The sequence below is a fragment of the Canis lupus genome, chromosome 10 (genome assembly GCF_048164855.1).
Source record: "Canis lupus baileyi chromosome 10, mCanLup2.hap1, whole genome shotgun sequence".
Classification (NCBI taxonomy): Eukaryota; Metazoa; Chordata; class Mammalia; order Carnivora; family Canidae; genus Canis; species Canis lupus.
In genome coordinates this window covers 24,315,362-24,341,453 of record NC_132847.1, presented here as the reverse complement: position 1 = coordinate 24,341,453, position 26,092 = coordinate 24,315,362, and the positions used below count along the sequence as shown (strand labels likewise).

The window sequence follows — 26,092 nt, the reverse complement described above, 5'->3', positions numbered from 1 at the left end:
AAGGAGAGATTAAGCACTGCCTGCCACAGGCCAAGGAGGCCAAATCTGCATCCCAAAAGCGGAGAGGCCAGAGCTGAGTGTGGCCCCAAGAGGAGGAGGAGATGGACAGCTGTTCAACAGCCACAATCCGTGTAAGACTCTGAGTCTACTTCCACAATACCTCATGACCAGGACAGCCTTCTAGCACAGAAGGCACCAGGCTTCTGAGTAGCCCCAGCACCGGCCACTCTTCCTCAGTTCGGGCCTTCTTGCTTGGTGGTCATGACCCCAAAAGATGGCCATATACTTCAGCTGCCATCCTCTCTGCAGCCAAGGCCAAGTCATGTGGGCAGAGTAAGCCACCAGCTGTGATGGGGGAGGCAGAGCCAAAATGGGTTCACGGGGCCCCTGTGGGGGAGACACCGCCCAAGAGGCATGGCTCCTACTGTAAGCCAACCACCCATACCCTCCAACTCCTTGCCATGGGCGGGTGTGGGCCTCCCAAACCACATCTGGAAAACCCTACGGTCAAGTCCCAAAGACAGTGGACAGCAAGCCTCAGGGAACCCAGGGCAGCTCACGTGCTTCCCCTCCTGAGCGTCCCCCTGCCAAGGTGCGTGCCCCCAGGTAGACAAGCCGGCAAAGGCTTCTGTTACTGTGGACAGAGCATCCTGTGTAAGCGATTTCACCCCTGTGCTTGAGAACGGCCCCCAGTCCCAGCCCATGTGCCTAGAGGGAAAGGTGGGGATGCCACCCACCCAGGATCTGGCCCAGGTGGGGAGTTAGGGACTTGAGGCTAAGACTCACAGCAGCCAAAGAAGCACAATCTCTCAAACCGAGATGGGTGGTTCCAATGCATTAGCAGAAGGGAGGAAGCAAAGCAGGTCAGACCAGTAGGAACTGGGACGTGCCAAAGGGAGGGGTCTCCCAGCCTTGCCCCTGCCCCGCCAAGAAGCAGCAGGAGGCAGGAGGACAGGAAGACACAGGGTCAGACATACATCCCTCCCCGCCCACCAGCAAACTCGGTCGGCCTGCCACCCACCAGCCCAAAGGATCGACAGCAGCAGAGCCTGCACCGCAGGTCTGAGCAAGGGGCCCCTGGACCAGCAGCCAGGTCCCTGAAGCAAGGAGAACCCCCACGTTGAGGGGGCTACACCCCTCGGCCCCTAAGCCCTACTTGAGGCCCTTGTCCACGCTGCCTTTGATGTGCTCGCCAACTCAGCAGCCTGGAGACACTGGCTCTCTGCTCCGCATTCCTAGCCCTGCTGAGGTCTCGGCACTGCATCTGTGCTGTCTGTCACTGTGGTCGGGGGCAGGGACCTGCCAGGGCCCAAAACCAGTACTTCTCAGGGGATCCCTGGGTGGCTCAGCAGTTTAGCGCCTGCCCTTAGCCCAAGGTGTGATCCTGGAGTCCTGAGATCGAGTCCCACGTCGGGCTCCCTGCATGAAGCCTGCTTCTCCCTCTGCCTGTGTCTCTGCCTCTCTCTCTGCATCTCTCATAAATAAATAAATAAATAAATAAATAAATAAATAAATAAATAAATAAATAAAATCTTAAAAAAAAAAAAATAGTCATTCCCCCAGAAACCGGTGTCCCCAGAGCTGGCCCTTCTGGCAGACGATACAGCAAGGACAGGAGCTCTGGGCTGGCAGCCACTTGCCTGTGGTCTAGAACCACTGAATTAGCTCCATTCACAGGACAGTGTGGAGGAGCATCGTTCCATCCACCATAACAACAGCAATAAAATAATCTCCTCGGGGCCTCAGGGTCCCCGTCTGTGAAATGGTCCCTTCTGTAAACTCTGCTCAAAGGGAAAAGAGGAGGCGTTACAGTGGAGTGTGCATCACACGGCTCAAAACACACACGTGGCTTTCACCCTGGGGCTCCTTATTAGCAGGCTCTGATTCTCATATCTGCATCTCCAGTCTGTGGCCAAGTCTAAGAATCAAAATTTGGGAACAATTTACCATTTCTATAGATTTGGAGCAGATTTAAGGAAGTTCCTGTAGCAGCATCCCTTTAATCACTGGCTTCCCAATGCGTTTTCCTGTGTGGCAAGGGAAGGCAGGGGCATCAAGGGAGCAGAGACGGCGGGTGGCTGGGTGTGCTGGGGAGGGCAGAGCGCTGGGAAAGCAGCCCCAAAGCTACACGATGAGGCCTGATGCAGCCCCCGGCACCCCAGGAGCAGGCAGAGCACCCAGCACCCAGCACCCCAGGGGCAGGCAGAGCACCCAGCACCCCGGGGGCAGGCAGAGCACCCCAGGGGCAGGCAGAGCACCCAGCACCCCAGGGGCAGGCAGAGCCACCTGGCACAGGGAGCCTGGTTTGGGCTCAGACCACCCGGGCTTCAAACTGCAGTGGTACTGCTTCCTTGCAACTCCCCTGCCGCAGAGTTCTCATCTCTAAAATGGGAATCACAATAGCACCCACCTCTCGGAGTTTATACCAAGAGCAGCAGTGTGCAAAGGCGGCGGCCCAGAGCCCAGCTCCTGCCCAGCCCCGAGTACTGCTGCCCACCAGCCCCCCAACACCGTCACTGCTGCTGCAAACACCAAAGGGCCTGTGCCGGGCAGCTGGTCTCAGGCGGTGGCCATGGAAAGCCTGGCATCTCCACCCTCTCTCCCCTGCACACTTGGGCCGGGGAGTTGGCCCCACTGTCAGGTAGGGATGAAGATGCCCCCACTGCTCTTCACCACCCCATTCCCGGTTTCCACAAACAGCTCCCACCCAGGGCTCCTTTGAGAGATAGGATGGGCAGAGACAGGGAAAGCAAAGAGGGCAGGCCTGGGAGAGTCCAAAAATTGTCCCCCTCCAAATGGGAACAGGTTCAGGGGTCTGGAGGTCCAAACAGAATGGGCCAAAGCCTATAGGAAGAGGGTCCAGAGTCCCAAGGTGGGGTCATCCTGAATTAGGGAAGCATCCAGGCAAGTCCTGGTTCTCTGCCCAGCCAGGAAGCAGCTGTCCTAAAAGGAAGGGTCCTGAGTTTCCTAATGAAGACTCCTCCCTGAATATACCCTCAGCCTCAGTTTCCTCATTTACAAAATGGGACAACAGGCCCTCTTAATCTCCTCCATCAGGACAGTAGAACATACCAAAGGAGGTGACAAGTGGCAAATGCCTTGAGACACATCTGGCCAGCTCCTGACTGCAGGGCCACTCCTCTGCAGCCATTGTTGGCCTGGGCTCCTATGGAGGCCAGCCCCCTGAGCAGCGCTGGGTGGGGAGGGTGGTCCAGTCCTGACCCCCACCCTCCCTCTTCAAGCAGGACAGAATGAGCACAGGAGCCCAGCAGAGAAACAAGGGAGGGGAAGAGAGTGAGCACCATTTGAGGTATTTAGAGCCAAGGCTCAGTAGGCACCAGGAGACCACAGCCGTACTCAAAAGCAACCCTCAGGCCCCACTGGCCAGCTACCCTAGGGTGACTCTGGACCACGTGGGCCCTCCACCCAATGGGAGAAGAGCAAACACGAGACACACTTCCAAAATGGGTTCAAGGAACATCCTCATCTCTCTTCACTCCGAAGACTACTTTTGAAAAGTGGAGTATGTCCATGCTGGATGGTTCTCACCAAATCGCTAACCTCATCAGCATCATCACCGTGCCATGATCATTTCTTTTCTGAGTACCCACCATGTGCCAGGAGCACAGCATTTCATGTAACTGGCTCTGGAAGGCATACATTATTATTTTCCTCATTTTACAGAGAAGGAAGACAAGGCTCAGAGAGGTCAAGTGACTTATTACTGTGATTCACTCACACAGCAAAAGCAGTAAAGCCGCTGACTCCAGCGTCTGCACCGAGACGCCAGGACAGCATCCAGTCCAGCCCTGCCCTCACTGCAGCCACAAAGACCAGGGAGAACAAGGGGCCGACAGCAGGGGAGCGTGCGAGGCACACAGCAATGTATCATGAGCTGAATTCCAATCGCAGGCCTTGAAACTAAGCAGACCTGGGTTCAAGTCTCAGGTCTGCCATCTACTAACCACACTGAGGCTCCATTTCCTCACCTCTGAAGTACAGATGCTCTAGTCCCGAGCTCTTTGGGGCCACTGTGAGGTTCAGAGCACGTTGCAAGCAGGGTAATTGTCAGCACACAGTAAATACAAGGTTTTACCGGCGTTCATGAAACTTCTCTGTGACCATCCCACCTCGTGCCCAAGTAGCAATAGGGCCCACAGGGAGGCACAGGTCCCTTCTCACCACATCTCTGAGAGGCAGCACTAGTCTGTGCTCCATCAGGCGATGAGCCACCTGCAATACCCATGTGGAAGCGACGTATCCCTAACACGTCAGGAAATTTACTGAATGCCACAGACTCATTTAACAAGCCTGCAAGCACACAGTGGTCATTAAGTCCCCGGATCCAATCTTCTCCACGACCAAAGGAGGGAAGAAGGAATGCCAAGTGTCACTGTGTCTCTGGGATGCAAAGAGGCAAGGGTGTGCAGGTGTGGTACAGCTTTGCCACCAACAACTGTGAGGTTTCAGGGAGGCCGCTGTCCTCTTGTGCCTGGGTGTCCTTTCCTATAAAACGGTGCTGGCTGGACCGGCCAGGGCAGGAGAGTCCAAGGGCTTCTGGCCTGCCTGTCCTTCTGAGAGGATGGAGGAGCTGTCCAGCTGACATATGACACAGGCCATCAATGCATACCACATACTTAATTTTAAATTTCCTAAAAGCCACATTAAAAAAAAAAAAAAAAAGTAGGGGAACTGGGTGGCTTAGTGGTTGAGCATCTGCCTTTGACTCCAGTTGCGATCCCAGGGTCCTGGGATCAAGTCCCACATCAGACTCCCTGAATGAAGCCTGCTTCTCCCTCTGCCTGTGTCTCTGCCTCTCTCTCTGCATCTCTCATGAATAAATAAATAAACTCTTAAAAAAAAAGAAACATGAAATTAAAAGTAATGATACATTTTATTTAATCCAAAATAATAGAGAATATCATTTCAACATGCAAGCAATATTAAAAAACTATTAATGAGATATTTTAGAGCATTTTTTTCATACTGAGCTTTTGAAATCCTGGGTATGTCTCATGGCACACCTCAGTTGGGACCAGCTATCCTTCCAGCTCTCAATAGCCATCCTGTGGCTAGTGGCTCCTGCATTGGATAGTCCGGCTCTCACAGAAGTGGCAGGAGTCCTTCTCCCTATACCTTCTCCCTGTACCTAGTTTGACAAGCCTGGAACTGTGACTGTCTTGCTTTTTATTAAAAAACAAAAATAATTATGGAGTATAAGATAATCTCTCAGTCGTTCCTATGGGTCAGGCATGTGCTTCACAACCGTCGTGGGGGGTGGGATTTTACAAAGGAGGAAACGAGGCACAGAGAGGTTGTCATCTGTCCAAGGTCACACAGCTACCAGGGGGTAGAGGTGGGATTGGAACCAAGCAGTGTGGACACAGAGCCCAGGCTCCAAGTCCCTGCTCCATGCTGTCTCCTCAGCCCCACCCTCTCTGCCCCCCCACCCAGGACCCCATGTCAAGCTGTCCAGGAGGGTCCGCCTCCCGTGCTCCCCTTGCTTCCACGGCCCAGCCCTCCAGCGGCTGCTCTTGGGCGGCTCTCGCCCACCACCACCTGCGAGAGCCGGCAGGCCTGGCCTGGGAGGAGCAACTTCATTCACGGGCTGGTAAAGGGGCTAATTAAACCCCCAGCCCACGCCCCCCGTGACCCAGGAACCCAGCCACTTCATTGCCCTGCTGCCAGCCACCGGGCTTAGAGCAATGCCACACAGAACTCGGCAGCGGGCAGAGAGGGGCGAAATCCCTCTTTATAGAGTTATTTTTGCTGTGGAATTTTCACTGGCCTGTAAAATATTTTTATATTTATTACACGTTTAACGGGAGCTCCTAGAATCAACAGGGTGTAAATAATGAAAACTAGAGCAGTAAAGGCCCCAATAAACCTCGCACCAGCCCTTTGATGCTCCCCTATGAGCTTTAGTTCCTCTTCCCTGCCCGGACCCCATCCCCTTGCCCCAGAGCAAGCCCAGAAGGCCAGGGGACCCTCAAAAAGCTCATCTTTGGCTCCCACAGATTAGGCTCACCCATCTGCAGCCAGGGCTATGCCATTAGCTGGGCCCAGTGGGTGTGCTGACCGAGGAAGAGCCTACTGTGTGCGTGGCCCATGCCACTGCTCACAGGAGCTAGCCAGGAGAAGACCTGAGGAGGGCTTGCTGCCCCCACCCAGCCCTGCAGCCTCAGGGAGTTTTCACAGTCCCAGATCCCTAGAGCAGCCCCAGGGATACAGACACACACTGGGACGTCACATTCCCAAGGCCAGAGGGTCCCAAAGTCTCATTGGGGAACCTGAAGTCCTATGAGAAAGGGTCTCATCTACCAACACTGATCTCAGGGGCCCTGTGGCACTCTGGCCCAGTATACCTGTACCCTGTGCCCACAGACAGTTCCCAGAGCCCCCATCTGTACCCCAGTCCCCATGTCCCTTTTATACCACCCATGGGACAAAATCAGAAAGGCAGCTGGGCCTCACACCCTGTCCCAGGCAGTAAGGCTAGAGGCACAGTGAAGGAGACAGACCCACCCAGAGGGTAGGTGACAGCTAGTGGTAGAGCCGAGACTAGCCTTGGGGCTAGAGGTGCTGTGTCGAGGCACAGAAACCTGAGCCCCTCCCCAGGTGAAAACTGTTCTCTCCATGTGTCACCAGCACCTGCCCCACCTCTGCCTCCCAGGGATCCTGAGCACTGGGGCCTGAGTCCCTGCAGCCCAGTCCTCTCCATTCTAGGTCGTCTAATTATCAGCAGCTGTGACGATCCATATGCATCCATAGAAAACCTGTCACCCGCCGCCTCCTCCTCACACGTGCCCTTCACATACCTGGACAAAGGTGAGCATCCCTTCCCAGGCCATCGCCCGGTCCCCAAGCATCCCCATGGCAGCAGGCTGCCCACGCGTCTCCCAGTGAGGCACCCACCCCCGAGGACATGCTGTCCCCTCACCCAACCAAGATGCTAAATGTCTATTGGTGCATTTGGAGGCGGCCTTCATCCCGTTCATCGAGCCATCACTGCCTGAGACAAGGTGACTCCGGCCGCGAAGCCAGAATCCTGCTGCTGAGTCTGGTCTGTCTCCCCACACACAGGATTCACGGGCAGCTTCACTAACACTGCACTTATCCTGGGAAAAGCCCCACGCACTGGCCGTGGCCCGCCCCGGCCTCCTGGGCACCCCTGCGGTCGCAAGCTGGCGCCTGGGCCGGCCGGCAAGACCACCCAGGGTGCCTGTCCTGCCCCGGCCCTCCGGCGGCCCTGAGTCCCGGCCGCGGCGAGAGACGCCCGTGAGGCCGCGGCCGGAAACCCACGCGGGCCAGGGCAGCCCCCGCGGCTCTTCGGCGAGTGGGAGTGGGACGGAGCAGCTCCTCTCTGGGGACACAGCAGGCGGGGCTCCCGCCCGCGGCCGCGGCAGCACCAGGAGACTCTTGCCTCTCAGCCCCGGTAATTACAGCCCCGGCGCCGCCACCCCCGTGTCATCACAGGGTGTCGGAACAGGCAGAGGCTGGGCGAGGCCAATTAAACAGCAACATTGGACAAGTGGCCCATGCCCGGGGGCACCACGCCGAGCCAGGCCGGGGGACGGCCAGTGGGCCTCACCCACGCGTGCAGCCGGGGAGAGCCCCTCGGCGGGGCCAGCGCGACAGCGGCCCCCGGAGACGCGGGCAGTGGGAGGACAGGAGCCATAAAGCCTCTGGAAGCAAGGAGGCGGGGAGACCCTGCCGCGGCCAGGTGCCCTCCCCCAGGGGCCTGGGCTCCCCACGCTCCTGCCCGGGCTCCTCCACTCGCGAGCAGGCAGGCCAGGGCAGGATGGGGCCGTGGGGGCGGCCAGGCGGCAGGTCCCACAGAAGGCGTCACGTGTGGGGGCCGCCAAGGGGACGCCACCCACACTGCTGAGTCCCCAGCGGGCTCCCACCCCGAGTACTACAACCTCCATCCTCTGCACCCCAAGAGCTCCGGGGTCCCACAGTCAGTCGACAAACAGCACCAGGCAGCAGCACACTGAGGGTGAAGTGCCCCCACAGAGGGCTGCCGCGCCCTCCCCAGCCCCAGGGCTAGCGCCAGCCACCCAGGCACCCAGCCCCTTGCACCTCCCCGCGCAGGACCAAACTCAGGCCTCACGCTGAGGACCCAAGACACTGCTGACGGAGCCGGCGCCAGCCCCTCGTCTACCCCGGCCTACGAGCCACCGTAAACTTCCCATCTTAGAGGTGAGGGAAAGGGGAGGCCCTCGGAGGCCAAGTGGCTTGTCTGAAGGGGTAGATTCAGGGTGTAAACCCACACCCAATCATCCCCAAATGCCAGAAGACATCTCAGGGTAGTTTGAGGTTTTTTTTTTTAATGACAGTCCAGGGCAACCCCCGACAACTCTCCCTGAGCCCTCAGTTCCCAGCACAGGCCCCGGCTGCTCGCTCATCGTCCTCCCATGCCAAGCCGCGGGGGAGCGGGACGGCTCCCCAGACCCCGCCCAGAGAGAGGCGCGGAACAGATTTCAGCCTCCTGGCACCCGCCACGAGACACAACACATGTTTTCTGAGTTGTCTCCTTCCTCTGGCTCCCTTAACATGCCAGAGATATTATTATTATTTATTATTTGCTGGGCGCTGACAGTGTGCTGAGCATCAGGCCCGGGAGCCCAGGCCCTGCCAACACGGCTCGCCGTCAGCGACACAACAGGGTTCCTCTGCCACCAAGAGGCACCCCTGGCTGCGGGGAATGGCTGCTCGGGCCCCAGCCTCCAAGAGCCTCCTCTCCCACGCCCAGCCTTAGAAGCTCACGTGCCTGGGCCTCCTGCACACCCCAAGAGGAAGACATCTTTGGTCTGGGCTTCGAGGTGTGCCAGGGGCTGGGCCTCCGACCCCAGAAGGAGTGGGAGGACTCGCTTGCTAGACTGGGCCTACCCAAGAGTAACCCTTGCCATTAGGGGCCTCCTCAGCTCAGCCCTCACTCATGCCTGCTGGTGGCCATGGCAGGTCCTAAGAAAGGCCAAGGTGGCCATGTCACCAGCCCCTCCTGTCCTGGGCACCCAAGGAACACTGCCCTTCTCCTTCCTCAGGAGAGAGGACCAGACGCCGGCGGGAGAGCTCCTGTAGGTATGAAGAATCCCAGGGCCCTCTCCTGGAAGCAGGGCCAGGATCAGAGGGAGGGGAGGACGGCACAAAATGTAAGGAAGCACCAAAAAACCTAGTAGTCAAGATAAGAAGTACTTCCGTGCAATATTTTGTAAAATCGAAACCAGGGCAAAGTCCACGATGAATAAAATACCAAAATTTTAAGTAAAGGCCCCATGTTACTGGTTTTTCCAATGCCTCAGGCTCTGTTATGGCCCAACACAGTAGTGCTGCTAGGAAGGCCATTGAGACCAGGGGTGCTCCCCCAGCCCATTGTCTGCATTTGGGGGGACTCCATCACCTGAAAACAATATCTCTCTGCGTGAGGACACAGAGAGAAAGTCATTGCCCGCCCCTGAGGGAAGTATCCAGGGGTCAGCAGCAGGGGTAGAACAGGGGGAAAGATGGACTCTGGAGCAGCTGTGCCTTTTTCCCATCTCAGAAATGGGTTCCCAGCCTAGGTGCTCAGAAGCCACCATCCCCTGTTACTCATGGGCCTGCATCATTTCAGCTCCCTCCCTGACCATGCATCCAGCCCCAAGCTCAGACATGCTGCAGGGAAAGCCTGAAGAAAAACCCACCTCGGGTGTAGAATAAGCCAAGGATGGGCAGCACTCACAGCCAGGATGCCTCTCTTAAGTGTGAGGCCATGTCCGAGTTGCCCAAAGCCCCTCAGCATCCATACCATATGACTGAGGCCACAGGGACACCGGCCCCCCAGAGACCTCCCAGCCCCATCCCTCCTCCAGCCCCACCTATGCATGCACACCTGAGAACCAGCCAGGTCCCCATCCTGGATAGTGGGGGGGACCCACCTACCTCCCCCATCATCATTCCTAACACCCGGCCCCATTCCAAGACCTCTACTCCCTCAGCTGATTCATTCTTTTTTTTTTTTTTATTCATTCTTTTACTCATTGATTTCACAAAGCTCATTGGTTCCACACTCGGGGCTGGGCCCAGACTGGCCCCAGAGAGGGAAAAGTCCTGCTCCACCTTCAGAAACTCACAGGAAGAGGTGAAGACAGGCGTGGGCCTCGACAACTCAGCAAGGAGGCAGGGGAGCTCCCCAGTCCAGCCGGAAGCAGAGGCAAGAAGGCAAGGAGGCAGGGCAGCTGTCTGGGGGGTCAGCCAGAGGCAAGCGGTTTTCACCAGTTTGGGTTAAGAGTAAGGTGGAAGGAGGAGGCCGTTCCAGGCAGAGCAAACACATGCGAGGTGCAGCAGCAAGAAGGAAGCTGGCACGCTTGGGGAACTGTAGATAATGGGGTGCAGGCATGGAAGAGGAGGCAGGTGAGGGATAGTAAGGTAGCCATCTAAGTAAGGGTCCTCCACATTCACTGTGCTTGGAGGATTTCTATGGTTGTGGATCTTGGAAGGGCTCCCACCCCAGAAGCCAAAGAGAAGTCACAGGCTTCCTTGCTTCCGACTGTGGCTCCCCCTGAGTCTCTGGGGTGGGGACACAAGAGGCCCCATCCAAAATGCCCATGTCCGGGTGGTTGGGTGGCTCAGTGGCTGAGTGTCTGTCTTTGGCTCAGGGCATGATCCTGGGGCCCTGAGATCAAGTCCCGTACTGGGCTCCCCACAGGGAGTCTGCTTCTCCCTCTGCCTGTGTCTCTGCCTCTCTCTGTGTGTCTCTCATGAGTAGATAAATAAAATATTTATTTTTTTAAAAATGCCCATTTCCCAATCCCCAGAACCTGCCACTGTGTGATTTACATAACAAAGCAGGGCTTCTACACATGGTTAATTTAAGGGTCCAGAAATGGGGACATGGCCCGGGATTGCCTGGGTGGGCCAATCTAACCTTGTGAGTCCTTAAAAGCGAGAACATTTCCCAGCTGTAGTCAGAGAGAAGCGCCAGGGCAAGGAGAGCCAGAGAAACACAATGCTGCTGGCTTTGAAGACGGAAGAAGGAGCCGCGAGCCAAGAAATGCAGGCGGCCTCGAGTAGCTGGAGACAAGAAAAGATTCTCTCCCAGAGCCTCCAGATGGAATGCAGGCCTGCCGACGACACCTTGATGGTAACCCAGTGAGACCTTGTCAACTTCTGACTCACAGAATTGTAAAATGACAAATGTGCACTATTTTAAGCCCCTAAACCTATTGTAATTTGTTCCAGCAGTGACAGAAACCTAACACCACCCCAGAGCCCTTGCCACCGTGGCTCCACCTCCTCAGGCTCCTGACAGAAGGGCCTGGGTGGGGGGGTACTGCTTAAGGGGCTCAGCCTGTGCCCAAGGCAGCCTGCGCTCTGCAGAAGGGCCAGAGTCTATGCTCAGAGGTGTCCAAGCACACGGTAGCCAGGGTCCCCTTGGCAGGCCATTGCTCCTGCTCATCAGCCAGCTTGGACCCCTCATAGCTGGCACAGGGCTGCTCCACCTGCAGGGGTCGGCAGGCTCAGACCACCCTGCCCCGTGCATCTTCCTGCTACAGCACTCCCACCATCTGCCTGCCCTGCTGCAAGACTCCAACCAGCACCCCAACCCCCAGGGCAGTGATGTCCAAACTGTTCCCCACAACGCTGCGGCCTCGGCGGGTGGGGGAAGAGACAGTTTGGAAGGCAAGTGAACAGAGATCCAGAACACCCCACATCAGCCGCTCTGCTATCATAGACACAAGAAATCACTTTGACAAAAGGACCTTCAGATAAATAAGAAGTGTGAATATTCTGGCACGAAGTGAAACGTCACAAATCAGCAACCAAACTCAGCAGATCCCCCCCACCCCCCCACCTGGCATCAGAACATCTGTGTCTACCGATGTGACTGCTAGTGTCACATCTGTCCCCCTCTACGGGCTGTGAGTTCCATGTGAGTGGAGACCTTGTCGGTTTTGTTCCCACCTTGGAACCCAGAATCACACATGTGATGGGCACTCATGAATGAATAATTAGAGAATGAGTGAATGAATTACTGAATACTCACTACCTACGTACTTACCTACCAGACACACACACACACACACACACACACACACACACACAGAATGGCCCCAAATCTCCTGTCCAGCACTCAGCACACTGTCCATAGCACACACCCAAGAGCCAAGAGCTGCTATCTCGGGGGCTGGGGGCACCCCTCAACACCCACACTGCAGGTGTTCCAGGGAAGGAGCTGGGGAAGAGGGCGCTCATTTGTCTCCAGTGCTCAGACCCTGCCTGGCTCAGGGCTGGACCTGTCCGAGGTGCTAGCAACACCGACTATGTGCCCGCCAACAGAGGCAATGGAGAGGGTATAAGGGTGGGGGCCCCTCCTGTCTGTCTGTACCCTCCTACCCCGGCTTCCTCTCTGCCTGCCGTTGCCTGCCTGTCCTTGCAGCCCATGGGTCTGGCTGAGGGTAGGGGATCACAGTGAACTTATACAGGCAGAAGGCTGAGGGCATTTACAATAGAAAGGTCAAGTTGCCCCTGAGTACCCACACCAAGCCAGCATCATCCTGAGCAGTGGAGACTCCGTGGGCTCAGACTTGCTTGCGCCCTCTAAGCCACTGGGGGAGGGATGAGGAAAGCACTGGGGGCCTCACATGGGTTGGGTCTGAGCATTGAGGATCCTACCCTGAGCCTTTCACACTCCCATCAATAGACACCTAACAACCACGCACTGCGACCCGAGTACTCTCTCCCCGACCCTTGCAGGGTGCCTGCACACAGTAGGAACCCACCTCCTGCCTGCTGCAGCAGCTGCTCCCCCAGAAAATTTCCCTGGGCCAGGAAGCTGCATCTGGGCAGCGTGACAACCAGCTCAGCTCAAGCCTTCACACGCGTGTGTGCCTTCGTGCGCCAGCAAGAGGCTCCGAGAGCCCGGGAGATACAATCAGGGAGATACCCCGATCTGTGTAATGCACCATGATTCACAGCCCAAGACATCCCTCCCCAGGCTACCACTGAATTATCAGCCCCACCATCTTCAATTACGAGGCTTTGTCACTCATCTCCAGCCATCAGAAGGAAATGAGTGAGGAGATTAATGTCTTTTTAAAAACTGCTTTCATCCCCTTCCTCCACAGATGCCATTTGCATTTCTAAAAGGAAAGGCTTCCCCACCCGCTCTGTCATCTTTGATCATCTTGTCTCTCCCAAGGCTTTCCCAAGCCTGCAGGGAATCCCTTCCAGCTGAGGCCCCTGGTGGGCTTCAGGGGCTTCAGACCAACCCTGCCTCCTCAGGACCCAAAAAGGCAGGCAGCTGACTCTTTAGAGCACCCCCCCCCACCCCCAGGAGACATGGGCAATGGCCCGAGTCTGGGAGTTCCACAAAGCAGTCTTCAAATAGTTCCCTCAGGGGGTCTGGGGTGAATTGAATTGTGTTCCCCAAAAAGACACGCTGAAGCCCTGACTCCCTGGTACCTCAGAACATGACCTCATTTGGAAATAGGGTCATTGCAGACATAATTAGTTAACACGAGGTCATACTGGAATAGGGTACGCCCTTGATGCAACAGGACTGGTGGCCTTAGAAGGAGAGGGATATTCAGATACAGATGCACAAGGAGCATGTCAGGGGAAGACGAACGGCAGAGCAGCACAATGCATCTACAGGCCACAGAAGGCCAAGGACCGCCAGTTGTCACCAGAAGTTAAGACAAAGGCACAGGAAAGAGTTTCCCTCAGAGCCTCCACAATGAGCCAACCCTGGTGAGGCCCTGCTTTCAGACTTCCAGCCTCCTGAAAGGTGAGAGAGTGAATCACTGTTGTTTTATGCCACTCTGTCTGAAGTACATTTTTAGGACAGCCCCAGGACACCAATACCAAGTCTAAGGCTACCTGCAATCCTTCAACCAAGGCACCTCCACTGTGGCTCAAGCAAACAGGTCCCTCCTCTCACCAACGGGCTCCCAAGTACCCACCCTAACTCATTAGAGAATTGCCATCACCACCAGGCCCTCCGCCATGGTATTAAAGTCTGTTCTCCAGAGATGTAAGATTGAGTGTGTCACTCGGCCCGAAGGGCAGCCTCCTGCTCGGTCTGTCCACACACTGAGCAAACAGAGCCCGAAACAGGTGGATGGTGAGGAAAGCATGAAGTCCTCAGGAATGCCCAGGCTACCCCAGGGTTCCAGGAGAGGCGGGCACCACCAGGGATTTGCGCCAGGCCAACGATGTTGGACCACATGTGAGAGCCATGCCAGTTGACTTGACCGTGCTCCATCGGGGCAGGGACTGCTCTACCCCCAAGGCCTGACAAGGGACTGACAGGCAGTAGAAGCTTCATAAACAAGTACAAAATGAAAGCATTTCCTGAATCCATTTCCTGAAGGAGAGGCAAAGGATGAGGTACCGCTGGGCCCCACATGGAAGATAGCAAGGGTGGAGAAAAGAGATGTAAAGACATGTCCATGGGATGCCTGGGTGGCTCAGCGGTTGAGCGTCTGCCTTTGGCTCAGGGTGTGATCCCGGAGTCCCGGGATTGAGTCCCACATCGGGCTCCCTGCATGGAGCCTGCTTCTCCTCCCTCTCCCTATGTCTCTGCTTCTCTCTGTGTGTTTCTCATGAATAAATAAATAAAATCCTTGAAAAAAAAAAGACATGTCCAGATTTGGGGAAAATCCTCCATCCTCCGAGGGCATCCTCCACAAGCCATGCATCCGTGCAAGGCTGCCAGCAGACATCAGCACCAGGACTCACCCAGTATGGAACTGCCCTTCACTTCCCAGGGGAAAAGTGTCACCTCAATACCTGGTGAGGAAGAAGCAATAGTGTGTGAGCTTAAGAGTCTGTATAGGTTCAAATCCCACACAGAAAAGTGTGCCTCAGTTTCCTCACCTGTAAAATGAGAAGGTAACGATGGCAATCTCTTGGATTGTGGTTCTATTCAATGGGCTGATACATGGAAAGTACTCAGTACAGTGCCTGGCACATGGTACATGCTTGGTAAGTGTAAGCTAATACTATTTGCTATCATTGCCCCATGTCCTTAGAACTCCAGGGAATAGATCCTCCCACTTGCTTTGTTGGCATTCACTAATGGCTCTTCTCTGTATGACAGCACCCAGCAGCTATTTACAGAGAATTATGCCTTGTGCCAGGAACGCAGAGGAAAGTTACCAAGGCCCGGTGGGAAAAGCAGATACAACACTCTGAGAATACAAGATACAAGATGTCATCAACCATGGAGAAAGAGTGACCTGGAGGGTTATGCTGGTGAAGGCATATCAGACCAGAAGACATCCGGGTTTTGAGGGTTGAATAGGAGCTTATCAGGTGAATCTGACCCAGCCCATAGCAGGTGTTCCATAAATAGGTAGTGACTAAATGAGGCAGAATAGAAGGGCATTCCAACCCAAGGACTTGGGGTTTTCTGGTGTGTTCAAGAACAGAGAAGGGATAGAACATAGATTCGCTAGAGCAGCAAGTCAGTGGGCATAAAAGCAGGAAACAGGTTGAGGCCAAGTTGGAGAAAGGTTTGAATGCCATACTAAGGGTTCTTGGCTCTATTCATAGGCTCTGCAGGGCCAAGTCAGAAGGAGAGTGACAAGAGCTGGGTTTAGAAAACATGACAGGTGACACAGGACTAAAGGCAGCAGACCTGGTAGGAGGCCATGGCGGCCTGTCTTCCCTCGTCAACTGAGCCCCACTCTCCATTTGCCCTTGACCTCTCTTCCTCCTAGACATGTACTCAACTTCACACCCTGCAAAGACCCCACATTCCCAGCTATTCTAGCCAAGGACATGGTGCCCACAGCTGCCTGCTATCAGACAAAGTCAAGACCTTTTGGGAAATGTTCCCAACTCCGTGCAAGTCCCCAACCAACAGGCGGAACTGGGCCAAGAGCCAAGTCCTAGACATATGTTGGAAACCCCTCATGGCAGACTGGCTTCTGGAATTCCAGAGAACTGACTCTCTGGCACTTAGGGCCAGCAGCCCTTTCCTCTCCCTCATCCCTCCAAGGGGGACTCTACCCCTACCCCTTACCTTCCACTCGGTAGATTTCTTACCAAACGCGGTTGTGATGTTCTGTGTTATGGACACTTGAGAATCCCCCTGAGGCTCTGTGATCTAACCAGCCTGGGTCCCGAGCTGTGCTCTGACCTCAGCAGCTGGCAGAGATGCTGGCAATGCTGTGGACACCACCCTGACTGTCTGCCCAGTGGCTGGGGCCACACTTAGGCAGCTGCCCCAGCAGGCACTAAAATTAGGTGACCCATGAGACCCAGGACACGGTGACCATGGGCAGTCTACCAAAGCTGCCTGGAGGGTCATTCGTCCCTGTTCAGAACTTGGGCCAGGGCAGTATGGGAGCAGCCCAGAGCCCCCTTTTATGCCAGGGAAACTGAGACCCAGAGAACAGCAGAGACCACAAGAGGGGTAGGAACTTGTATTTTTGTTTATTCACAGAGTCAGTGTCCCTAGGAATAAAAAGCAATACACGCCCCTAGCAGACATTTATATGAAGATATAAGAGAATTTAAAAATCATCATCCCCATTCTCTGAACTAATTTCCACTTACATTCTATTGTATTCCTCTCCTTTGTTTTACACCACAGAAAACACACTTCACGATCTGTCAAGCCGTCCCTTCCTCTACTTAGAATCATCCTGACAAATCATTTGAAATCCTTCATATGAATCCATTTAGATCTACCTACAGCTGCTCTGCCCTTGTGCTATTATAAATAACACTGCAGCGAACACCTAGGTCCACATCTATGACCACCTTCTCAGGCTGGATTCCCAGCAGGGGAATGAATGGGTCACGAGAGAAGCACATGTCAAGGCCCTCAAGACAGACTGCATCCTCTTTTCCAGAAAGCCACCCCACTCGTACCTCCACCGGCTCTGGCTACGGCTCTTTCCATGGGATACTTTCTCTCCAAAGGAATTCTGTGCCTTTACCACATGCCTGGCCCCTGCAGACAAACGCCTTTCTCCAGCACAGCGCTCACGCACCCACCGCTGCTTTCTCCTGAACGAACCAGGGCGGCCAAGAGACACAGGAAGAAATCAAGGCCCCGGGCCCAGGGACCCAGACTTCCCACCTCTGTGCATGTGAGCCCTCACTCAGGGGTCCAAGTGAAACACACTGACCAGGTCCTTCCAGGCGGCCCTGAGGACCTCCCCCAACCCCAGCTCACCCCCTGCACACACCCAGGCAGCCATTCCCCATGGTCCATCCCCGACGAGCTCAACCGAGGACCCAAAGTAAGCCAGCAGCCCATAAAGCGACTTGGCCAAGAATAGAATTGCCTTTTCACTTCCCAGCAGAGAAACTCAACTCCAGGCTGAGTGTAAATAGGCTGTCTCTGGACCCACATCAGCCTCGCCGCCGACGAGTTATAGATGGCACTGCCGTAGCGCCGTCATAAATACAGCCCGTCGGCTAAACAAAGCCGACAGTTTTGTGCCAATAACCTTTGAACCACTCAAGCCCAGTGTCAATTGTATTTGTCTTCAAGCTAAGGTTTACTCTAGACTGTCTGCTAAATCAGGGCTCATCTGCAGAGATAATTCAAATATATTACGGACAGTGGGCAGACACGGGGCCTCCCCGCCGCGCCCCCAGGCCTCCCCCGCATGGCTCGCAAGCCTGCAGGCCGCACGCTCCCCTAACCGCTCAGCAGGTTTCACCGGGAAAGCACAAGATACAAGGGGCAAGAAGCAACCCTTGAGGCCAGGATTCTAAACCCAGCTCTGCCACCAGCCCTCTGTGCCCCCCGCCCCAGCAAAGTCGCCTGCCTCCCCCCACACCCCAGGGAAGACTGCATTTCCTCCCGAATGAAGGCAGTGCCTTTTCTCCTGAAACACGGAATACTGATTTCTGGAGGACTGTCCACACAGCACGTCCGGCCGCAGGAAGGAATCAGCTGTGTGACTGCCCAAGAAGTGCAGAAACAGGGGATGAGCTCCTGGCCCCCTGCAAAGGGTGAACTCTGCTCCAGCAGGCAGAGAAAGCCTCCAAGTCTTGGGGGACTGAGGAGCAACCAGTATGGAAACTCTCCCACCTGACTAGGGTGGGTGGGTTCTGGGTAGATATAATATAGACATAATATAATACATCCCTTTTAAGAGAAAGGGATATAGCAGAGGCCACTCTGGGGTCAAAGTAGGTGCAATTACTCTGGCCACCCAAGGCTGAACTAATTTGTGCAATTAGCATTTCCTGCTGTATGCCAAGCCCTAGGCTGCCACCAGGGAGATAGAAACTCCAACAAGGTGGAGTGGGAGTGGCCAGGGCCCCTCCGACACCCACTGGGACCATCCCCACCCACCCACCCACCCAACTTGGAAATCTTGGGGCCCTCTCAGCTACAACCCAGAGTGCTCTCTGCCTCTCACCGTTTGTGGGGATTTGCCCAACCACATCCACAAGCCTCCCAGCTGACAGGAATCCAAACACCCCCAGTGGAAGAAGGAGGAAAGGCCCAGGAGACTACTACTCACTCTGCTTCATTGGTAGCTCTGCACCTGAGGGCCTGACAGGCCAGGAAGCTAGAACCAGAGGGCTGGGGTGTTGAGGGCTGTGATTAGGTGACCGCCTATGAACATCTCTTATTGAGAAGAAACTCAACAAGTAAAGCTCTGTGTGGGACTAAATGGGTAAAGAGAGAACACAGCTATGTCTTGGTTAAGAGAGCCCCCAGGCAAGCCAGTCACCTAGCACCTGGGAGCGCCATGCTCCACTATCTGTAAAATGGGAATAATATTCTCTGCCCAAAGAGTCACTGCAAGGAGCGCACAAAATGGGGAACATTGAAGCCCTTCCCATCTTAAGACATGCTCCAGAAGCAGGAGGGATTATTGCCATTAGGGTCAGAAGGCTGTATTTCCTCCATAGTCTGTTCCTGGCTCCACCTCCCACCTGCCCCCTGCCATTCCCCGGCTCCGCAGGATCAGAAGAGAATTGGACAAAGCCGCCTCTAGAGCCCTTTCAGTTCTAATGCCATAGGAGTCACTCTGTGACGTGGGTCAGCCTCAGAGGCCAGCCTAGGGCAGGGTGCCCCCCCTCCGTGCCCAGAGCCCCCACCCTCATGAAGATCACGGCAGTGGGGCGGGGGGAGGATGCTGACAGGGCCAAAGCCAAGGATGTCATCATCACTCACCTTAGGGAGACTCACCCCCCGTCTGGGGAGAGTGGGACCGCTCTGGCTTCCAATTCTCATCTCTGCTGGCACCTAGGAGAAGGGAGTGCCCACACCAGCTCCGTGCCTGGAGGAACAGAGAGAGCAAAGCCACAGGCCCGGTGCTCAGAGGAGAAGGCAGAGACATTTATAAATGACCCTCTTAGCTGTTTACGAGACACCTTCTGAGAGAAAGCAGAGGAGGAGAAATAAACTTGAAGTAGGAGAGCTGACTGGTGTCTGAGATGCGCTTTGATAAGCCAGCTGTGCCAGCATTTCTTCTCTGTTTTTATGGCCACCTTTACAGCCCTATGTTTGCGACTCTTTATCAGGAGCCGGAAGGAGAGAGTGAGCAAGATCCAAGGCAAAGAGTCTTCCCCAGCAACCCCACAAGCAGATACCACCTCATCTGGAGATCAAGATAACCCCAGCTTTCCTCCCAGTCGGGCGGCTGTGCCCCAGACACCCTGATCTGGAGTGGACAGGAATTCCTGAGCACGGCAGTAAATTTGCAGAGCCAGGCCCTCCTGGCAGTCCTGACTGGGCTGCAGGCCCATGAGGATGGGGCTGGGGCTGGGACTGGGACTCACGTTCTCCTGACACCAGTAAGCATGCCGCATCAGGACACTTTGGATCCCTGGTCCCAAAACCCACTGAACTCAGGCAGGGAGTCTCGGGCTCCTCCCCAAGCATAACCCGGTGCTTCCCACTGGGCCTGGGGCATGACAGCCTCTCAACAGTCAGTCCACAAGGCTGGACCTGGGATTCCTCCATCCTCACCTCCCCCCGCCCCCCGAAACATGCCAGGATTATGTAATGCCGAAAAATTGGGGAATGGGGAGCTCCCCCATCAAGCAACCTAGATCTGGATCCCAGCTCCTCCCCTTGCTATCTGGGGCGGGAACTCCCTCTGGGCCTCAGTTTTCTCATCTGTAAAATGGCCCACGTAAGCAGTCCCTGACCTTGCCTGATGGGACCCTCTGAAGGAGCTCAACAGATAGGAGCAGTCTTCATATTGGGTGACCAGGTCTCCCACCAGCAAAAGTAGCCAAGATGCCAGTATTCACTGCTTATTTTCCCAGACTGGTCATGCCCTGGAAGCCTGAAACCTTCACAGCAGCCTTGCCGGAAGGATGGGGGCCCTACTCCCCATCCCACATGTGTGGCATACCTTACTGAGCTCCTAATGTGGGCCAGTGTGCTTGGGGGTAAGGGAAAAGATTACAGAAATAGAGAAAAGCGTAGTCCTGACCCCTAGGGAGCCCAGAGCCTGAAGCCAAAAAGAAACCTACAAATACAGGATATGCTAAAAGCAAAACTCAGGGATTGTGCAAAGGGAGCGGGGTAGTAGATACAAGCATGGCCCAGGGAGGGGGCAGGAGAAGCTACTCGAAAGAGACGTCTCTGGGCGGTTTGTGAGTAGCTGTTTGGGAGTAGCAGTTTGCCAAAAGTAAGAGGAAAAGACGCCCTCGCCTGCAGTCAGTTAGTGGCTGGTGCTGGGGGGCTGCTGAGCCCCTTGGAGGGGAGGCGGAGGCCGGACACAGGCAGCAGGGGTGGAGAGCACATGGTAGACTGGCATCCAATTAGCAAGAGCCTCTCCTGCAGCCTGGGCAGCCCCAGCCTGATGCTGAACACGCTGAACATGGGGTGTAGGCCAGGCAAAGGGTGTGGGCCAAGGTGGCAACATCAGTTTAGAGTGCTTTGAGGGCACCGCTCTTGGATCACAGTGGAAGATGCCAGGTAAGGCAGGGTCAGGGGAGGTCTGACAAAGCAGCAGCTGCAACAAGGGGAATGGCCTGGAATCTGGCTCATTCCAGCTGTCTGGAGTGTCAACTGTATGAGACCAGAGAGCCTGTACATGGCCAGAGGATTGCATTCACCGCCTACACTTTCTCGAATAGCCCTGCTTCTCGAGGGCAATGGGGAGGCTGGAGCTAGGCACCCAGAATTGGGGGGGCTCTGACACCTGTGCCCTCGGGCCTGGACACAGACACCTGCCACTGAGCAACCCAGGCACGTAAAGGTGCAGACACCCCACATGTGCCTCTCCTCCACTGGATGATACCCAGGGCCCCCACTCTTGAGGTGCCTTTGGAGGTACAACTACACAGCCAAGCTGCCCTCCACTCCCCTCGGGTGGTGCTGATGGCCATGCGAGCTCTGTGAGTCCCACCAGCCACAGCCCTGGATGGGCTCAGCCCCAGTAAGACCTCCCTCTTAGTGCCTGGTGCCAGTGACTCTCCATCTCCCCTTCTGTCTCCCTGGCCCTCCATCTCCTTCCTTTCTAACAGCTTCCTACTGTGCTCTCTGTGGGGACATGCCCTCGACCCTCAAGCCGAACCCCAAACTGGCTTTTTAACATTTTATTATTCTTAAGATTTTATTTATTTATTCATGAGAGACACAGAGAGAGAGGCAGAGACATAGTCAGAGGGAGAAGCAGGCTCCCTGCGGGGAGTCTGATGTGGGACTCGATCCCAGGATCCCAGGATCACAACCTGAGCCGAAGGCAAACACTCAACCACTGAGCCCCCCAGGCACCCCTTTAGCATTTTATTTTAAAATGATGTAGATTCCCAGGAAGTTGCCAAGATAGTACAAAAACAGGCCAGTGGACCCTCCCTCAAGTTCCCCGATGGCTACATCTCATATTCCTGTAGTACAACACCAGCCCCTGGAAGCCAACACCGCTATAAAGGATGTGTAGCGTGTTGTCATCTCATCACTTGTGTAGACTCATGCGATCACCACCAAACTCAAGATACTGAACCGCTCATCAACCTGATCTTAGAGATGGCCTTTTTTTTTTTTTAAGTACATAAAATAAAACTACCCCCAAAAAAATCAAATCGGGTTGAGGAATCGAGATGGAACTCAAGACATTTAGCATCCCTCTTCCACCGCATCCCCATTCCACCATCCCTCTTCCATGCTTCCCTCTTCCCACCTTCCTACCACCCAGCCCACCGCCGGCCACCAGAGTGGTGAGTGGGCAGCAGGAGCCCAGCAGACACAGGGACCCAGAACCCAGCCCCACGAAAGTCAGAATCCTACATTTCTCTGTCCCCCCAACAGGGCGAGCCACTAGCCTTCTGGGCGGCCTATGCCCCTTGCCCTGAAGCAGCTTCCACCACACTGTGCTGCCCAAGTCCCTTCCTGCCCCTCCTTGAAGGCCAAAGAGGGCTCCTCCAAGGCCCCACCGTTGCCCTCGATGGACCCCCAGCCGAGCGGGAGTGTGTATGACCTCCCCTCTCAGGCCCTGAGGCCCCCCGGTCCCACCGCCACAGCGAGGTGCACAGCCAGGGAAGCTCGGCCAGTAACTCCAGGTGGACCTGTGACAGGCTCCGGAAGGGAAGAGCCCCTGGACTTTGTCTACCAGGCCTCCAGGCCACCACTCCCCTTCCTAGAGACCTCTGGAGCAGGCTCCTTGGAGAATGTGGGGTACAGAGGAGGCAGAATCAATGCACAAGCGCGGGAAGTCAGTCTGAGGCACTGGAAGTTCCAGCCAGCTCCCTGGTGTGGGGCCCAGGAATCCGGGAGCTCGGGGCTCTGTGCCACCGCTACTCAGGAAGAAGGGAGCCTGGCCCTTGAGTGATGGGCCCCGTCATCTGAGTGAAGGCAGTGAAGGCAGCAATCAGGCTTCCCCCATCCCCACCTGCACTCATTCCAGGACCTTCTTCCCCAGCCCAGAGGGAAAAGCCAGGAGGCCCCTGAAGCCCACCTCTGGCCTCCCATGCAGGCCTGCCTCACCTGTCTCTTACCCTCTCCTCACATCGGAGAGCAGAGCCCCACTCAGACCACTTCCCAGCTATTACCCTCAGTGGCTCCCCATTTCCTCAAGGGATCCTCTGTCCTGTCCCCACCATCCTCTGCACTTGGTGACCCCGAACTACACCAAGCTTACAGATTCCCATACACACCCCACATTCCTCATTTCCCATGTGCTCCCCTATTCCGTGCACTCTCCTACCCAGCCTCCCACTCTGCTCTGGAGGAAATCTTGTCTCTTTCTATCCCCAGGCCTGCTGACCTTCACCTGATGCCCATGGTAAACTGGGGGCTAGGGGCCAGCCAAGGAGATGGATCTCACATTGAGCCGAGCATACTTGAGACCCAAGTAGGGTATCTTCCCTCCACCCTCCACCCTCCACCTTTTCTGTTCTGCCCTGCTTGAAGAACTGGGTGGCCATATCTGTCTGGACCATGGGTGGAGAGAAGAAGGTCACCTTGTACCCTTCCAGAGTAGTGAGGGGGTTGGGCCCCTTCAGCCTGAGTACATCCAGGCATCACCAGCTCCCAGGGTCTAGTGCCAGACTGACTCTTCTTGGAAAAACTATAGCCAAACTTCCTGGTCCCTAGAGGAAAGGGGCCTTGGGATGTGCAGGTCACTCTCACCTGCCAGCAGGTGACCCAGCACCCAAGGGTTCCCAGGGAGATGCGGCTCAAGGGGCAGAAAGGCTGCCACCAGCATGGTCCCAGCTGTAGCCAGCCAGTCCAGAGCTCTGGGAGAGGACGGGGACATCCTGCAGCAGAAGACACCAGCCTAGGACAAGGTCCCACGGAGCCTTCAGGCCCGGCTGCTCCTCCTTCCTCACTATTTATGGCCCTCCGCAGACTCCTCTCCCCTTTGTTCTGCCAAACAAGCTCACTCCTGACTTCCAAGTGAGACAGGGACTTGGCAAACATTTGTCAAGACTCGTCCCCTCACTGTGTGTTTGTCTACTCGGCAGAGATCTGGGCTCTGTGCACAGACAAGCTTTGCCCCTAAGGCTCAGAGGGAGCTCCATCCTCTGGGGCCCCACCTCCAGGTACAGCAGGGTGGGTGTCTCTCCATCCACCAGAAGTCCAGCCTCCCTCCACCCGACATGAAATCCCACCTAGTCCTCAGTATCATGCATTTCCCCTCAAGGCAAAAATCACAAGCAGGCCCTGTCCCAGGGATAGACCCACATAAATGGCAATGAGTTTGAGGTGTCCGGAGAGGGGAGGGAGGGCAGATTGCAAGGACTCAAGCTTTGTGGCTGGGGTACTGAGCATGAGCTAGAACCCAAAAGAAGGACAGGAAGGACAGGGATGGGGAGGCAAGAGCAGCCACCACTGGCTCTCCCCGCCCCAGCTCTCCCTTTACATGTCCTGAATTCCTCAGAAGGGTGACACCCAGCCAACGAAGGTCAGTGTGCCCTGACCAATCCTGACAGATGGGCAGACTGCCCCCAGAAAGCCAGGTACTCTGCAGAGAAGCCAGACTTGGAATTCATAGTCACTGCCAGGGAGCAGACAGATAGAGGCCCGTGCCAGACGAAGGCCCCCGAGGGCAGAGATGTTCCGAGGGAAGGGAGTCTTTGGGCCTCAGTTTCCCTATATGCACAGTGGTAACAGAAATGGGAGGGAGCTCACCCACCTGAAAACACACATGTAAGCTGCCTCAGACCCCCAAGCGCAGGGCAAGGGGAAAGGCTGGGCGGGCAGAGGCAAGAGGCCCAGGAGGATCTCCTTCCCCAATGTGGGCTTGATCCTTGGAGATGGAAACACCGCCTGCTTTACAGATTTGCTCTGAGAGATGAAGTTACTAATGCACAGGAACAGAGCTGCAAAGGCCTGGCACACACACCAGGTGCTTAATCCACGGGAGCTGGTGCTAATGTCACTGTGATTCGTGATCGTGGGCAAGTCACCGAGCCTCCCCCAGGTCTCTTCTCCCTGAGCTATAAAACAGGCTGACAGCTGGCTGTGATGAGGAAATGACTCGATATGAAGAGCCCCGCATGGACCTGAGCACACAGCCGGTGCTCAGAAACATTAGTCCCTGTGCACACATCCAGTAGGTATTTAATAGATGCTTGCTGACTTGAATCACACATGGCTATCAGGAAACTAAAAAGGAGCAAGGAACAACAGGCCCGTGGGGGGCCTGCCAGCGGGACTGAAGAGGGAGCTTCCTGGCCGCCCCCAGGGTCCAGGAGACTAGGACTGGACAGCCCCGTGGGGAGGCTCCTTACCCTGACGCTTACACACTGTGGTCCAGGGAGCCCTGGGGCTCCTCGGGGTGGCCACAGGGCTAGATGGGGATATGGGGGGGGGACCTGACCCCACACGTATACCCACCTTCAGCCACAGCAGTGCTACATTGATCTAGGGAGCCCCATAAAGGTACATTTGGAAAATGTGCCCTGCGGCTAAAACTAATCCAACCTCCTGTTTTTCAAATGACGAAAATAAAGCCTAGGGGGCGCCTGTCAGTTAAGCATCTGACTTGATTTCAGCTCAGATCAGGATCTCAGGGTCATGAGATCAAGTCCAGCAATGGGCTAGTGTGGGGTGCGGAGCCTGCTTAAGGTTCTCTTTCTCCTTCTCCCTCTCCCTCTGCCCCTGTCCCACCTCTGTCTCTCTCTCTTTCTCTAAAAAACAAAACAAAACAAATCCGGAAAGAAAATGAAGCCCAGAGAGGCCCACAGGCCAAGAACCCAGCACCTTGGAGTTGCGGAGCCCTTCTTGGTGTCTCTCCAGGCTACCACTGTGGCAGCCTGGGCAGGTGGGATGTAAGGGCTTTGCCTATCGTCAGACGGATAAGAACATCCAGAGAGTGCCCTTCGCTGGTTTTGTCACTACCCTGCTTCACCCTAGCCCCAGGGCAAACTCCTGCTACCCCCACAGCTCAGTGGGAAGGTCACTTCCTCCAGAGTCTTCCGTGATCCCGGGTTAAGCTTGCTGCCGCTGTTCTGTGTCCCATGGCTCCTGACCTGCACCACTTCTCAAGACAGATTCATCTTTAGATCCAGTCCCTCATGAAGGCTTGCACTGGGGCTGTCCATGACCCCTGTGTCCCTCAGTGCCAGCACATAGGGGAAGCACTTAAGTATAGTCTGTGGAAGGAAGGAAAGAACCATGGCCTCCATTGTCCTCATCTATAAAATGGGTAAATACCACCCCTCAGGATGA

The 26,092-nt window shown here is 55.6% G+C and overlaps 1 long non-coding RNA gene across 1 annotated transcript; it reads left to right on the top strand.

The window, feature by feature from the left end:
• Positions 1–58: 58 nt before the first annotated feature.
• On the top strand, positions 59–9,248 carry LOC140640886 (uncharacterized). The gene is made up of 4 exons (XR_012037496.1): positions 59–333; positions 6,727–6,828; positions 8,095–8,202; positions 9,048–9,248. It is a non-coding gene; the product is annotated as an uncharacterized lncRNA (long non-coding RNA).
• The last annotated feature ends 16,844 nt before the right edge of the window (positions 9,249–26,092 follow it).